The following is a 13,729-nucleotide window of genomic DNA, read 5'->3' on the forward strand; positions in this document are numbered from 1 at the left end:
ATGGCTTCACACAACCACTAACCGTGAGTGAAAAAAAGTTTTTGTGTTGTCTATGTTCTCTGAAAAATGGCCAAAAAAAAAAAAAAGAAATGTAACAATGTGTAAACTTTTGAGCACAACTGTAAGTCTTTCAGCTTTTCAGAGTCACCACAGCAAATCCAAGCTGGATCTGCATGTTGAACTGGCACAAATTTTACACTGGATGCCCTTCCTGACACAACTCCAAATTACATGGAGGGGAATGCGGCAGGGGCGAGGTTTGAACCAGGAACCTTCTGTAATGAAACCACTTGGCCACCACCCCTGCATATATCTATATGGGTGTGCAGGGAGTGCAAAAAAATCCTTATTTTTCAACAAATTTCTGATATCTTACTTTGATGATTGCCATGTGACAGTATTGTTCTGTGTTGACTGTCATAACTCATACAGGTCATGAAGGTCAAGTGAACACAAACCTGTAGTCTTTAAACTAATAACATTGTGCCAACCCAACAGTTTGCTTTGCCTCACAGCCACATGCCAGACCACATAAAAACAGTGCATGAACCCAAATTCACTGAACCTGCTTTTACTGACATACAAAGTGATTAAAAAAAAAATCTACTACTAAATCTATGTTACAGTTTAGGCAATATACAACCAGGTCCATAAGTATGTGGACAATCACTTTTTTCTTCTTTTTCTACCTCTTACACCTCCACAATGGCTATGAAACAGTCAAGACATTCAAGTAATACAACTTGATGGGTGGACTGGGGCTGAGAAGAATTTTCTTAAAAAGAATAAATTAATTTTCAACAGATTGCCAGAAGGCACATAGGAGACTAAAAAACTGGATTTGTTCTGTTTTCTTGTATGAAAATCCTTCTCTTTACCACTGTACTATAAAGCTGCATTATCCAGTTTCTCTAATCCCAGCCGGAAGTGTAAAACTCAGATTTGCCTAGGTGTCTTGGTGGCTTCCCTCTTCAATCTCATTCTTGCACAGACACTCAGTATTTAGGTACTGCCTACTCCAGACAGATTTATGGCACAGTATGATATTGGTTGTCATTCCTGATCCCATAAGATCTCAGAAGTGGAGCTGAATAGGTCCTGAATAATACTGAAGGCTGGAGCCAGGGCCTGTGTTTGTTTCTCCATGCTGAACTTGAGTTGCGCCAGGAAAGGTCCACTGTGACGACCATGAACAACCAGGAGCAGCCGAAAGACAAACAGCAATAAACACTGTATTTGTTTTTTGTAATGATCTATATCAATAAACACCATGACGCATTCAGAGAGTTGGAAATCTTCATTTATCCAACACTTGACTTTTCTAAAGAAAACTGACTGTAAAAGTTATTTGTATTTTTTTTAATGCTTCGACATAGTTTGTGCAATTACTTATGACCTCTAAAAATAGAGGGACTATGTATATGAAGGTGGGCAAGTGTGCCATGAAAGGCCAACACAGTGCAGGGTTTCCTTACAATTGATCACTTCCTAATTGCTTTCTCCTCAACTTCAAGTCCTGATCATCTGTTGCCTGCTGACAGGTTTGGCAGTATGGTAAATCTGGACCACTTGGCCATTAATGGCTCGCTGTTGCCTGTACCTGATGTACAATATCTGTAATCCCTAAATGGTTTATGCAATAGTTTTGTTAACACCTTGAAAAAAGCTAAAAGTCTACACTATTGAAATACTTATGGAAAACCCAAAAGGTAGAACTCTGCCCATATGGCAAAACTGAAACATATGCAAACAACAACAACTTGGCACTGTCCCACTGTGTAGATGAATCGGAGGTACACACATTACATACGTTTACACACAGACTGGCTAAATCATTTGAACTCAATTTTCCAGTGCAATGTAAATAGTGCATTTTATCAAAGAATATTTGTGTTAATTCAGATACAACCCCAAAGTTGAGGCAGTATCGGAAATGCAATCCCCCCGACAGAGATTCTTACTTTGACTCCCTTGCAGACATTATGATTCCAAAAAAATTAATGTTTTGTGTCATCAGCTTTTTTCATTTGTTAATATACATCCATTCCTACATTTTAGGCCAGTAACACACTCCAAAAATTTGGAAACGAGGCAATTTAGGGCTAGGAACGAGGCAAAACAAGCAATACTCGGCTGAGGTATCCCCACCCTGTTATGCTGATACGGCATGGTGACAAATTAAACAAATAAGCATGGACACATTTATGGAAGCATTCACACCCTTTGCTCAAGAGCGCTCTGGAGCAGGTTTTAATCAAGGATGTCTCTGTACATTTTGCATTAATCTTCTATTGGGTGATATGGTACTATGAGGTCCCTAAGATAAGATGGTACCTGATTATTCAAACCTTATAAGTAAGAAGAAGAATTTTAAATTCTATTCTAGAATTAACAGGAAGCCAATGAAGAGAGGCCAATATGGGTGAGATATGCTCTCTCCTTCTAGTCCCCGTTAGTACTCTAGCTGCAGCATTTTGAATTAACTGAAGGCTTTTCAGGGAACTTTTAGGACAACCTGATATAATGAATTACAATAGTCCAGCTAGAGGAAATAAATGCATGAATTTGTTTTCAGCATCACTCTGAGACAAGACCTTTCTAATTTTGAGATATTGCGTAAATGCAAAAAAGCATCCTACATATTTGTTTAATATGCGCATTGAATGACATATCCTGATCAAAAATGACTCCAAGATTTCTCACAGTATTACTAGAGGTCAGGGTAATGCCATCCAGAGTAAGGCTGGTTAGACACCATGTTTCTAAGATTTGTGGGGCCAAGTACATAACTTCAGTTTTATCTGAGTTTAAAAGCAGGAAATAGAGGTCATCCATGTCTTTATGTCTGTAAGACATCCTGCAGTTTAGCTAATTGGTGTGTGTCCTCTGGCTTCATGGATAGATAAAGCTGGTATCATCTGCGTAACAATGAAAATTTAAGCAATGCCGTCTAAGAATACTGCCTAGGGAAGCATGTATAAAGTGGAATAAAATTGGTCCTAGCACAGAACCTTGTGGAACTCCATAATTAACCTTAGTCTGTGAAGAAGATTCCCCATTTACATGAACAAATTGTAATCTATTAGATAAATATGATTCAAACCACCGCAGCGCAGTGCCTTTAATACCTATGGCATGCTCTAATCTCTGTAATAAAATTTTATGGTCAACAGTATCAAAAGCAGCACTGAGGTCTAACAGAACAAGCACAGAGATGATCCACTGTCTGAGGCCATAAGAAGATCATTTGTAACCTTCACTAATGCTGTTTCTGTACTATGATGAATTCTAAAACCTGACCTGAAACTCTTCAAATAGACCATTCCTCTGCAGATGATCAGTTAGCTGTTTTACAACTACCCTTTTCAAGAATTTTTGAGAGAAAATTGATCAACATTTTGATTTATTCTGCCTTACAGAAACCTGGTTACAGCAGGATGAATATGTTAGTTTAAATGAGTCAACACCCACGAGTCACACTAACTGCCAGAACTCTCTACACAGGCCAAGGCGGAGGATTAGCAGCAATCTTCCACTCCAGCTTATTAATGAATCAAAAACCCAGACAGAGCTTTAATTCATTTGAAAGCTTGTCTCTTAGTCTTGTCCATCCAAATTGGAAGTCCCAAAAACCAGTTTTATTTGTTGTTACCTATCGTCCACCTGGTCGTTACTGTGAGTTTCTCTGTGAATTTTCGGACCTTTTGTCTGACTTAGTGCTTAGCTCAGATAAGATAATTATAGTGGGCGATTTTAACATCCACATAGATGCTGAGAATGACAGCCTCTGGCTTTGCTCAAATGTAAATGAGTCCACCCACCACTTAATCATACCTTAGATCTTGTTCTGATTTATGGTATGGAAATTGAAGACTTAACAGTATTCCCTGAAAACCCCCTTCTGCTGATCATTTCTTAATAACTTTACATTTACTCTGATGGACTACCCAGCAGTGGGGAATAAGTTCATTAAGTAGAAGTCTTTCAGAAAGCGCTGTAACTAGGTTTAAGGATATGATTCCTTCTTTATGTTCTCCAATGCCATATAACCAACACAGGGCAGAGTAGCTACCTAAACTCTGTGAGTGAGATAGATTATCTCGTCAATAGTTTTATATCCTCATTGAGGACAACTTTGGATGCTGTAGCTCCTCTGAAAGTGAGCCTTAAATCAGAAGTGCTGACTCCGTGGTAAACTCACAAACTCGCAGCTTAAAAGCAGATAACCCATAAGTTGGAGAGGAAATGGCTCTCACTAATTTAGAAGATCTTCACTAGCCTGGAAAAAGATCTGTTGCTCTATAAAAAAAGCCCTCCGTAAGCTAGAACATCTTACTACTCATCACTAATTGAAGAAAATAAGAACCCCTTTCTTTTCAGCACTGTAGCCAGGCTGACAAAGAGTCAGAGCTCTATTGAGCCGAGTATTCCTTTACTTTAACTAGTAATGACTTCATGACTTTCTTTGCTAATAAAATTGTAACTATTAGAGAAATAATTACTCATAACCATCCCAAAGACATATCGTTCTCTTTGGCTGCTTTCAGTGATGCCGATATTTGTTAGACTCTTTCTCTCCGATTGTTCTGTCTGAGTTATTTTCATTAGTTACTTCCTCCAACATCAACATGTCTATAGACCCCATTCTACCAGGCTGTTCAAGGAAGCCCTACCATTATTTTGCTCGATCTTAAATATGATCAGTCGTCTTTATTAGTTGGCTATGTACCACAGGCTTTTAAGGTGGCAGTAATTAAACCATTACTTAAAAGCCATCACTTGACCCAGCTATAGCTAATTATAGGCCAATCTCCAACCTTCCTTTTCTCTCAAAATTCTTGAAAGGGTAGTTGTAAAACAGCTAACTGATCATCTGCAGAGGAGGTCTATTTGAAGAGTTTCAGTCAGGTTTTAGAATTCATCATAGTACAGAAACAGCATTAGTGAAGGTTACAAATGATCTTCTTGCTCACAGGGGGTCGTTTTGACCGTTGGGGTTTTTTCCGTAATTATTGTAGGCTTTGCCTTACAATATAAAGCGCCTTGGGGCAACTGTTTTTGTGATTTGGCGCTATATAAATAAAATTGATTTGATTTGATTTGATAGCTTGTGCTAATTTATACACCCCCCCACCCCCACCTCCCTCTCTGTAATTTTGACATTTAGACCTCTTTCTATCTCATCACATGCACCACCAGTCATATAGTGGCAGCCAGGTCACATTATACAGTAGTATACATAAGTTCTATTCTCACAACCCTTTCACTGTTTGTTTCTCTGAGGAGGAGTTCATGCTAAGTTCAGTTTCTTGGAGCATTTTGGACTGAGCCAAGAGAATGAGCAAAGCAGAGGAGAGCACGGCGCAGCAGAGGTTAGTCAATTACAAGGCTCAACTCTCATAACAAACTTCTAACAAGCAAATCCTGGCTCCATGCACATGTGTGCACAGCAAGAGAGAGAAAGAGAGAAAAGTGTCAGTGTGTTTGAGGAAAAAAAAAATACAAGTGTATTTGAACGTGTCCCTCACAAGCTCTTGTGTGTGGCTTTGTTTGTCCTTCTTTGAGAGGTGGACAGAGGACACGGCAGGACACAGTGCAGAATAACTGTGCAATTATGCCGTAACGAGCTGGGACAAATGACAGGCCTGCAATCAGTATTTCAGATCGATGGCATCTATGATTGAAATGTTTTTTCAAGTGTGCTTGAAAAAGAGAAAGTTAAAAACAAAACATTTTCTCCTCTACCTACACAACAAATGCCCACTCCACCTCACTTTCTCATAATTTGGTCTTTCTACGACAGTTGAATTGAAACAACATCACACTGCACTAAAGCAACCAGAGGGATGTTGTGGTCAGACATGTTGGGTGTGAAGCATTTCTGTTGCATTATTTAAAGTGCTGTGTTTGCAGCTGACCTTTTGAGATGTATCTCAATAATAAGAGATATGCTTATAAAAGACATGATTAATTCATGTTTGTTATATGAGTATGCACGATGAAAGAACAGGTGTCCCCTTTGTATCTGTTGTGTTGGAAAATGTCGTAGCCTAAAGTGTTATGCCTAATCGGAGTCTTCCTAATTGTCATTTGACACAAAGTCCTTCAAGTGTAGCCAAGGTTCCTCCAGAGTCCTAGTAGCAAAAACATCCATTAGTCCGTCAGGTCATTGGTCTCACAACCATACAGTAAGCATTGGGACCCTAAAGACTTGTATTGTTGCAAAGATATCAGCATCACTAAACATCTTTGACCAGTGACCTCATAATTCATCCCAGACATCTCTTGATCTCAAAGGTCAAACTCTCAGATATGAAAGTCACTACTGAATAAATTACTCTGTCTCCAAGTTTGACACTGTCACAGCATGCAGATACACTTCTGATACACTTGTGTGCAAATAAAAGCAGTTTAAAAAATCACCATTCTTGATATTTACAGCACAAGTTTACTTACACCATGGCAAAAAGTTTCAAACTCGGCTTTCGCTCACTGCACCATTCCAGTTCATTAAACAGTATGTCTGTAAAATTACTCACATCACCTTTATGTCTGTATAAAGATTTTAGAATATTTAATATTGTCAATTGTGGGTGCTTTGCTGCTTCAGACAGGTGGGCATGTCACTCGTCAGTGATGTGATGTCCATATTGACATAATCACATGTGCTCACACCACAACAGTTATGCATTTGTCAGGGGACTGTCGTTGAAATGCAATCATGTCGTGGGTTGGATGTCATTCGAAATGAAGCAGGGAGGGAGCTCACCACGGCCAGTGACTGCATTCCTGCAACTTCAATAAATCAATCAATCAATTTTTTTTATATAACGCCAAATCACAACAAACAGTTGCCCCAAGGCGCTTTATATTGTAAGGCAAGGCCATACAATAATTATGTAAACCCCAACGGTCAAACGACCCCCTGTGAGCAAGCACTTGGCTACAGTGGAAGGAAAAACTCCCTTTTAACAGGAAAAACCTCCAGCAGAACCAGGCTCAGGGAGGGGCAGTCTTCTGCTGGGACTGGTTGGGCTGAGGAGAGAACCAGAAAAGACATGCTGTGGAGGGGAGCAGAGATCGATCACTAATGATTAAATGCAGAGTGGTGCATACAGAGCAAAAGAGAATCAAGCATCATGGGAACCCTCCAGCAGTCTAAGTCTATAGCAGCATAACTAAGGGATGTTCAGGGTCACCTGATCCAGCCCTAACTATAAGCTTTAGCAAAAAGGAAAGTTTTAAGCCTAATCTTAAAGTAGAGAGGGTGTCTGTCTCCCTGATCTGAATTGGGAGCTGGTTCCACAGGAGAGCAGCCTGAAAGCTGAAGGCTCTGCCTCCCATTCTACTCTTACAACCCTAGGAACTACAAGTAAGCCTGCAGTCTGAGAGCGAGCGCTCTATTGGGGTGATATGGTACTACGAGGTCCCTAAGATAATGGGACCTAATTATTCAAAACCTTATAAGTAAGAAGAAGAATTTTAAATTCTATTCTAGAATTAACAGGAAGCCAATGAAGAGAGGCCAATATGGGTGAGATATGCTCTCTCCTTCTAGTCCAGGTTAGTACTCTAGCTGCAGCATTTGAATTAACTGAAGGCTTTCAGGGAACGTTTAGGACAACCTGAAATAATGAATTACAATAGTCCGCCTAGAGGAAATAAATGCATGAATTAGTTTTTTCAGCATCACTCTGAGACAAGACCTTTCTGATTTTAGAGATATTGCGTAAATGTAAAAAAGCAGTCCTACATATTTGTTATATGCGCTTTGAATGACATATCCTGATCAAAAATGACTCCAAGATTTCTCAGTATTACTAGAGGTCAGGTAATGCCATCCAGAGTAAGGATCTGGTTAGACACCATGTTTCTAAGATTTGTGGGGCCAAGTACAATAACTTCAGTTTTATCTGAGTTTAAAAGCAGGAAATTAGAGGTCATCCATGTCTTTATGTCTGTAAGACATCCTGCAGTTTAGCTAATTGGTGTGTGTCCTCTGGCTTCATGGATAGATAAAGCTGGGTATCATCTGCGTAACAATGAAAATTTAAGCAATACCGTCTAATAATACTGCCTAAGGGAAGCATGTATAAAGTGAATAAAATTGGTCTAGCATAGAACCTTGTGGAACCCATAATTAACCTTAGTCTGTGAAGAAGATTCCCCATTTACATGAACAAATTGTAATCTATTAGACAAATATGATTCAAACCACCGCAGCGCAGTGCCTTTAATACCTATGGCATGCTCTAATCTCTGTAATAAAATTTTATGGTCAACAGTATCAAAAGCAGCCTGAGGTCTAACAGAACAAGCACAGAGATGAGTCCACTGTCTGAGGCCATAAGAAGATCATTTGTAACCTTCACTAATGCTGTTTCTGTACTATGATGAATTCTAAACCTGACTGAAACTCTTCAAATAGACCATTCCTCTGCAGATGATCAGTTAGCTGTTTTACAACTACCCTTTCAAGAATTTTGAGAGAAAAGGAAGGTTGGAGATTGGCCTATAATTAGCTAAGATAGCTGGGTCAAGTAATGGCTTTTTAAGTAATGGTTTAATTACTGCCACCTTAAAAGCCTGTGGTACATAGCCAACTAATAAAGATAGATTGATCATATTTAAGATCGAAGCATTAAATAATGGTAGGGCTTCCTTGAGCAGCCTGGTAGGAATGGGGTCTAATAGACATGTTGATGGTTTGGATGAAGTAACTAATGAAAATACTCAGACAGAACAATCGGAGAAAAGAGTCTAACCAATACCGGCATCACTGAAAGCAGCCAAAGATAAGATACGTCTTTGGGATGGTTATGAGTAATTTTTTCTCTAATAGTTAAAATTTTGTTAGCAAGAAAGTCATGAAGTCATTACTAGTTAAAGTTAATGGAATACTCAGCTCAATAGAGCTCTGACTCTTTGTCAGCCTGGCTACAGTGCTGAAAAGAAACCTGGGGTTGTTCTTATTTTCTTCAATTAGTGATGAGTAGAAAGATGTCCTAGCTTTACGGAGGGCTTTCTTATAGAGCAACAGACTCTTTTTCCAGGCTAAATGAAGATCTTCTAAATTAGTGAGATGCCATTTCCTCTCCAACTTACGGTTATCTGCTTTAAGCTGCGAGTTTGTGAGTTATACCACGGAGTCAGGCACTTCTGATTTAAAGCTCTCTTTTTCAGAGGAGCTACAGCATCCAAAGTTGTCTTCAAGAGGATGTAAAACGATTGATGAGATACTAAATCTCACTTACAGAGTTTAGGTAGCTACTCTGCACTGTGTTGGTATATGGCATTAGAGAACATAAGAAGGAATCATATCCTTAAACCTAGTTACAGCGCTTTCTGAAAGACTTCTAGTGTAATGAAACTTATTCCCCACTGCTGGGTAGTCCATCAGAGTAAATGTAAATGTTATTAAGAAATGATCAGACAGAAGGGAGTTTTCAGGAATACTGTTAAGTTTTCTATTTCCATACCATAAGTCAGAACAAGATCTAAGATATGATTAAAGTGGTGGGTGGACTCATTTACATTTTGAGCAAAGCCAATAGAGTCTAATAATAGATGCGAACTTGCGCCATTCCACATCACAGCCACTGCGTCAGCGCAATGCAAAGCTGGGGACGTATATGTCACATGTGCTCCAGTCGCCCATGTACAAGGCACGGTGGTACATGCGTGCCTGCAAATGATGATCACATGGGAAAAAACACATATAACCTTTGGAACACTTCTGATACACTTAGCCAGTGTGCAGATTAAAGCAGTTTAAAAAAAAACACCACTCTTGATATTTACAGCACAAGTTTACTTACACCATCGCAAAAGTTTCACACTCAGCTTTCCCTCACTGCACCATTCCAGTTCATCAAACAGTATGTCTGTAAATTAGTCAACATCACCTTTATGTCTGTATAAAGCTATTTTAGAATATTTAGTATTGCTAATTTTGAGTAATGACTTCCTCCTTCATTGACAGCCTTTTAGGTCATGTGATTTAGTGCTCTCTTGGTGGTTAGTGGCGTCACATTTCTATCGGATGCCTCCAACTCCTTAAATTCCTTCATTGTGATAATGAGGTTCTGTTGGTGCATTAGAACAAAACACCTGTTGATTCTTCAGTAATTTGGGCTTCCTTCCACAATGATGTAAATCCTGTGTGCTCCCAAACTTTGGATATTTTGGAAACAGACTGTTCAGTTGCTTGTGGTACCATGATATTTTTAGAGACAGTTCCAATGGGAAAACCTAATGTTTGCTGCCTGGATGCACAATGGTAACCGGCAGTTTCAGCCTTAACCAATATCACAAAAGTCAGGTACGTTAATAAGGATGTTTCTCATGATATATTCAGACACTTATGGCACAGAGACTGTCTCTGAAAGACATTTATGGGTATTTGAACAAAAGAAATATCACAACAAAGAGTTTTAAAAAGACAGAATTAGGTCAAATTCCCGTTCATATGAATACTGCCGCAATAAAACTTATATTGAAACCAGAAAAAGACCCTACTCTGACCTCTAATTACCGTCCGCTATCATTAATAAATACCGATATAAAAATGATTGCTAAGGCATTGGCATCTTGCTTAGAAAAATAATGCCATCAATAATACATAAGGACCAAACTGGGTTTATTAAGGGTCGACATTCTACCAATAATGTCAGAAGACTTCTCAATCTCATTGACAATCACAGCGTAGCAATACAAGGCAATAGTGGTGTCATTGGATGCAGAAAAAGCCTTTAATAGAGTCAGTTGGGTTTTCTTATTAGAGTACATCATTAATTTGGCTTTGGAGAATCATTTATTCATTGGATCACAACTCTATATAACTCACCAAAGGCCACAGTCACAATAATGAGATTACCTCTCAAAGTTTCACTTCGCAAAGACGGACTAGACAAGGCTTCCCACTCCACCGCTATTATTTGCAATATTTATAGAACCACAATCAAATGGTCAAGCCCGCAATCAAATGGTTTCAGACTTTAGATTCGGCCATCTCAAAGTTTTACTGGAAAAATAAAAAAGCTAAAATTAGTCTCACTACTCTTCAGAAAAATAAATCTCAAGGAGGTCTGGAAGCACCAATTTCCTCCATTATTATCTGGCTAACCAGATACAATACTTGATTAAATGGATTCATCCCGATCCAGTCCACAGCTCCTGGAATGAATTAGAACAGTTAGACTGTAACAACATCAAACTCTCAGATTTACCTTTTATTACTGCTTCCATTAAATGCCATAAATGCTTTAAAAATCCTTTGATTTCTTCCACTTTGACTGCCTGGTGGAAAACCTTAGAAATTACAAACTCACTAATGGAAATCTGTACAGATGTTCCTATTTGGCACAACCCAGACTTTAAGATCAATAAGCAACTCTTCATGTCAGCACATGGGAACAGAAAGTAATCACACACCTGCATCACCTCTTTCAAAATAAAAGGTTTATACCATTTAACAACTTGATGCAGAGGTTTGGAGGGAAATTTTATTCATTACAATCAAGTAAAGCACGCTGTGATGTCAAAAATTCAGATGCATCAGTGCCTGCCAGAACCACCACATTAGTGACAGAAAGAACCTCAAGAACCTCCTCCCAATAAAGAAAACCTTGTCTAAGGTATATAAGTTAATATCAGGCATAGACCGTCTTACATTTACCCAGTTTAAAATGGGGGGTGGACTTCCTCCTCACCTCTGACCCTGACCACTGGACACAGATCTGTAAAAACACATTTTCAATGACAAAAAACACCAACTTACAACTCATCCGATACAAAGTTCTTCATAGAACACACATCACACAATATAAGATGTATAAATGGGCTTCTCAGACTCTGATGTTTGTTCACAGTGTGGAGCTAAACACCACTGATACCTATTATCATGCTCTTTGGCTCTTTTACCTGTCCAGGTTTTTGGTCAAAAGTAATTTGAAAATTGTCCTCTATCTTGGGATATACAACCCCTGGCAAAAATTATGGACTCACTGGCCTCGGAGGATGTTCATTCAGTTGTTTAATTTTGTAGAAAAAAAGCAGATCACTGACATGACACAAAACTAAAGTCATTTCAAATGGCAACTTTATGGCTTTAAGAAACACTATAAGAAATCAGGAAAAAAAAAAATTGTGGCAGTCAGTAATGGTTACTTTTTTAGACCACGCCGAGGGAAAAATATGGAATCACTCAATTCTGAGGAAAAAATTATGGAATCATGAAAAACAAAAGAACGCTCCAACACATCACTAGTATTTTGATGCACCACCTCTGGCTTTTTATAACAGCTGCAGTCTCTGAGGCATGGACTTAATGAGTGACAAACAGTACTCTTCATCAATCTGGCTCCAACTTTCTCTGATTGCTGTTGCCAGATCAGCTTTGCAGGTTGCAGCCTTGTCATGGACCATTTTCTTCAACTTCCACCAAAGATTTTCAATTGGATTAAGATCCGGACTATTTGCAGGCCATGACATTGACCCTATGTGTCTTTTTGCAAGGAATGTTTTCACAGTTTTTGCTCTATGGCAGATGCATTATCATCTTGAAAAATTACTTTCATCATCCCAAACATCCTTCAATGATGGGATAAGAAAAGGTGTCCAAAATATCAACGTAAACTGTGCATTTATTGATGATGTAATGACAGCCATCTCCAAGTGCCTTTACTTGACATGCAGCCCCCTATCATCAATGACTGTGGAAATTTACATGTTCTCTTCAGGCAGTCATCTTTATAAATCTCATTGGAACGGCACCAAACAAAAGTTCCAGTATCCTCACCCTTGCCCAATGCAGATTCCAGATTCATACTGAATATGACTTTCATCCAGTCATCCACAGTCCACGATTTCTTTTCCTTAGCCCATTGTAACCTTGTTTTTTTCTGTTTAGGTGTAATGATGGCTTTTCATTTAGCTCTTTCTGTATGTAAATCCCATTTCCTTTTAGGCGGTTTCTTACAGTTTCGGTCACAGACGTGACTTCCAGTTTCCTCCCATTTGTTCCTCGTTTGTTTTGTGTGTGCATTTTCGATTTTTTGAAAAATATTGCTTTAAGTTTCTCTGTCTTGACACTTTGATGTTTTCCTTGGTCTACCAGTATGTTTGCCTTTAACAACCTTCCCATGTTGTTTGTATTTGGTCCAGAGTTTAGACAAGCTGACTGTGAACAACCCAACATCTTTTTGCACATTGCGTGGATGATTTACCCTCTTTAACAGAGTTTGATAATACTCTCCTTTGTCTCAATTGAATCTCTCGTGTTGAAGCCATGATTCATGTCAGTCCACTTGGGCAACAGCTCTCCAAGGTGTGATCACTCCTTTTTAGATGCAGACTAACCGAGCAGATCAGGATTTGATGCAGGTGTTAGTTTTGGGGCTGAAAATTTACAGGGGATTCCATAATTTATTCCTCAGAATTGAGTGAGTCCATATTTTTTTCCCTCTGCTTGGTCTAAAAAAGTAACCGTTACTGACTGCCACAATTATTTTTCCTGATTTCCTATAGTGTTTCTTAAAGCCAGAAAGTTGCCATTTGAAATGACTTTAGTTTTTGTGTCATGTCTGTGATCTGCTTTTTTTTCTACAAAATTTAAACAACTGAATGAACATCCTCAGAGGCTGGTGATTCCATAATTATTGCCAGGGGTTGTAGAATTCCCTATCTCCTAATTTATGTTACTTGGAGACATGACAATTATTGAACTGCC

At 38.8% G+C, this 13,729-nt stretch overlaps 1 long non-coding RNA gene across 1 annotated transcript; it reads right to left on the reverse strand.

The window, feature by feature from the left end:
* Nucleotides 1–980: 980 nt before the first annotated feature.
* LOC117525424 lies at nucleotides 981–11,827 on the reverse strand. Its single transcript, XR_004565046.1, has 3 exons — nucleotides 11,672–11,827; nucleotides 11,434–11,442; nucleotides 981–994 (listed from the first exon to the last, which is right to left on the reverse strand). It is a non-coding gene; the product is annotated as an uncharacterized LOC117525424 (long non-coding RNA).
* Between the last annotated feature and the right edge of the window lie 1,902 nt (nucleotides 11,828–13,729).

This window comes from Thalassophryne amazonica, chromosome 14 (assembly GCF_902500255.1).
Source record: "Thalassophryne amazonica chromosome 14, fThaAma1.1, whole genome shotgun sequence".
Classification (NCBI taxonomy): Eukaryota; Metazoa; Chordata; class Actinopteri; order Batrachoidiformes; family Batrachoididae; genus Thalassophryne; species Thalassophryne amazonica.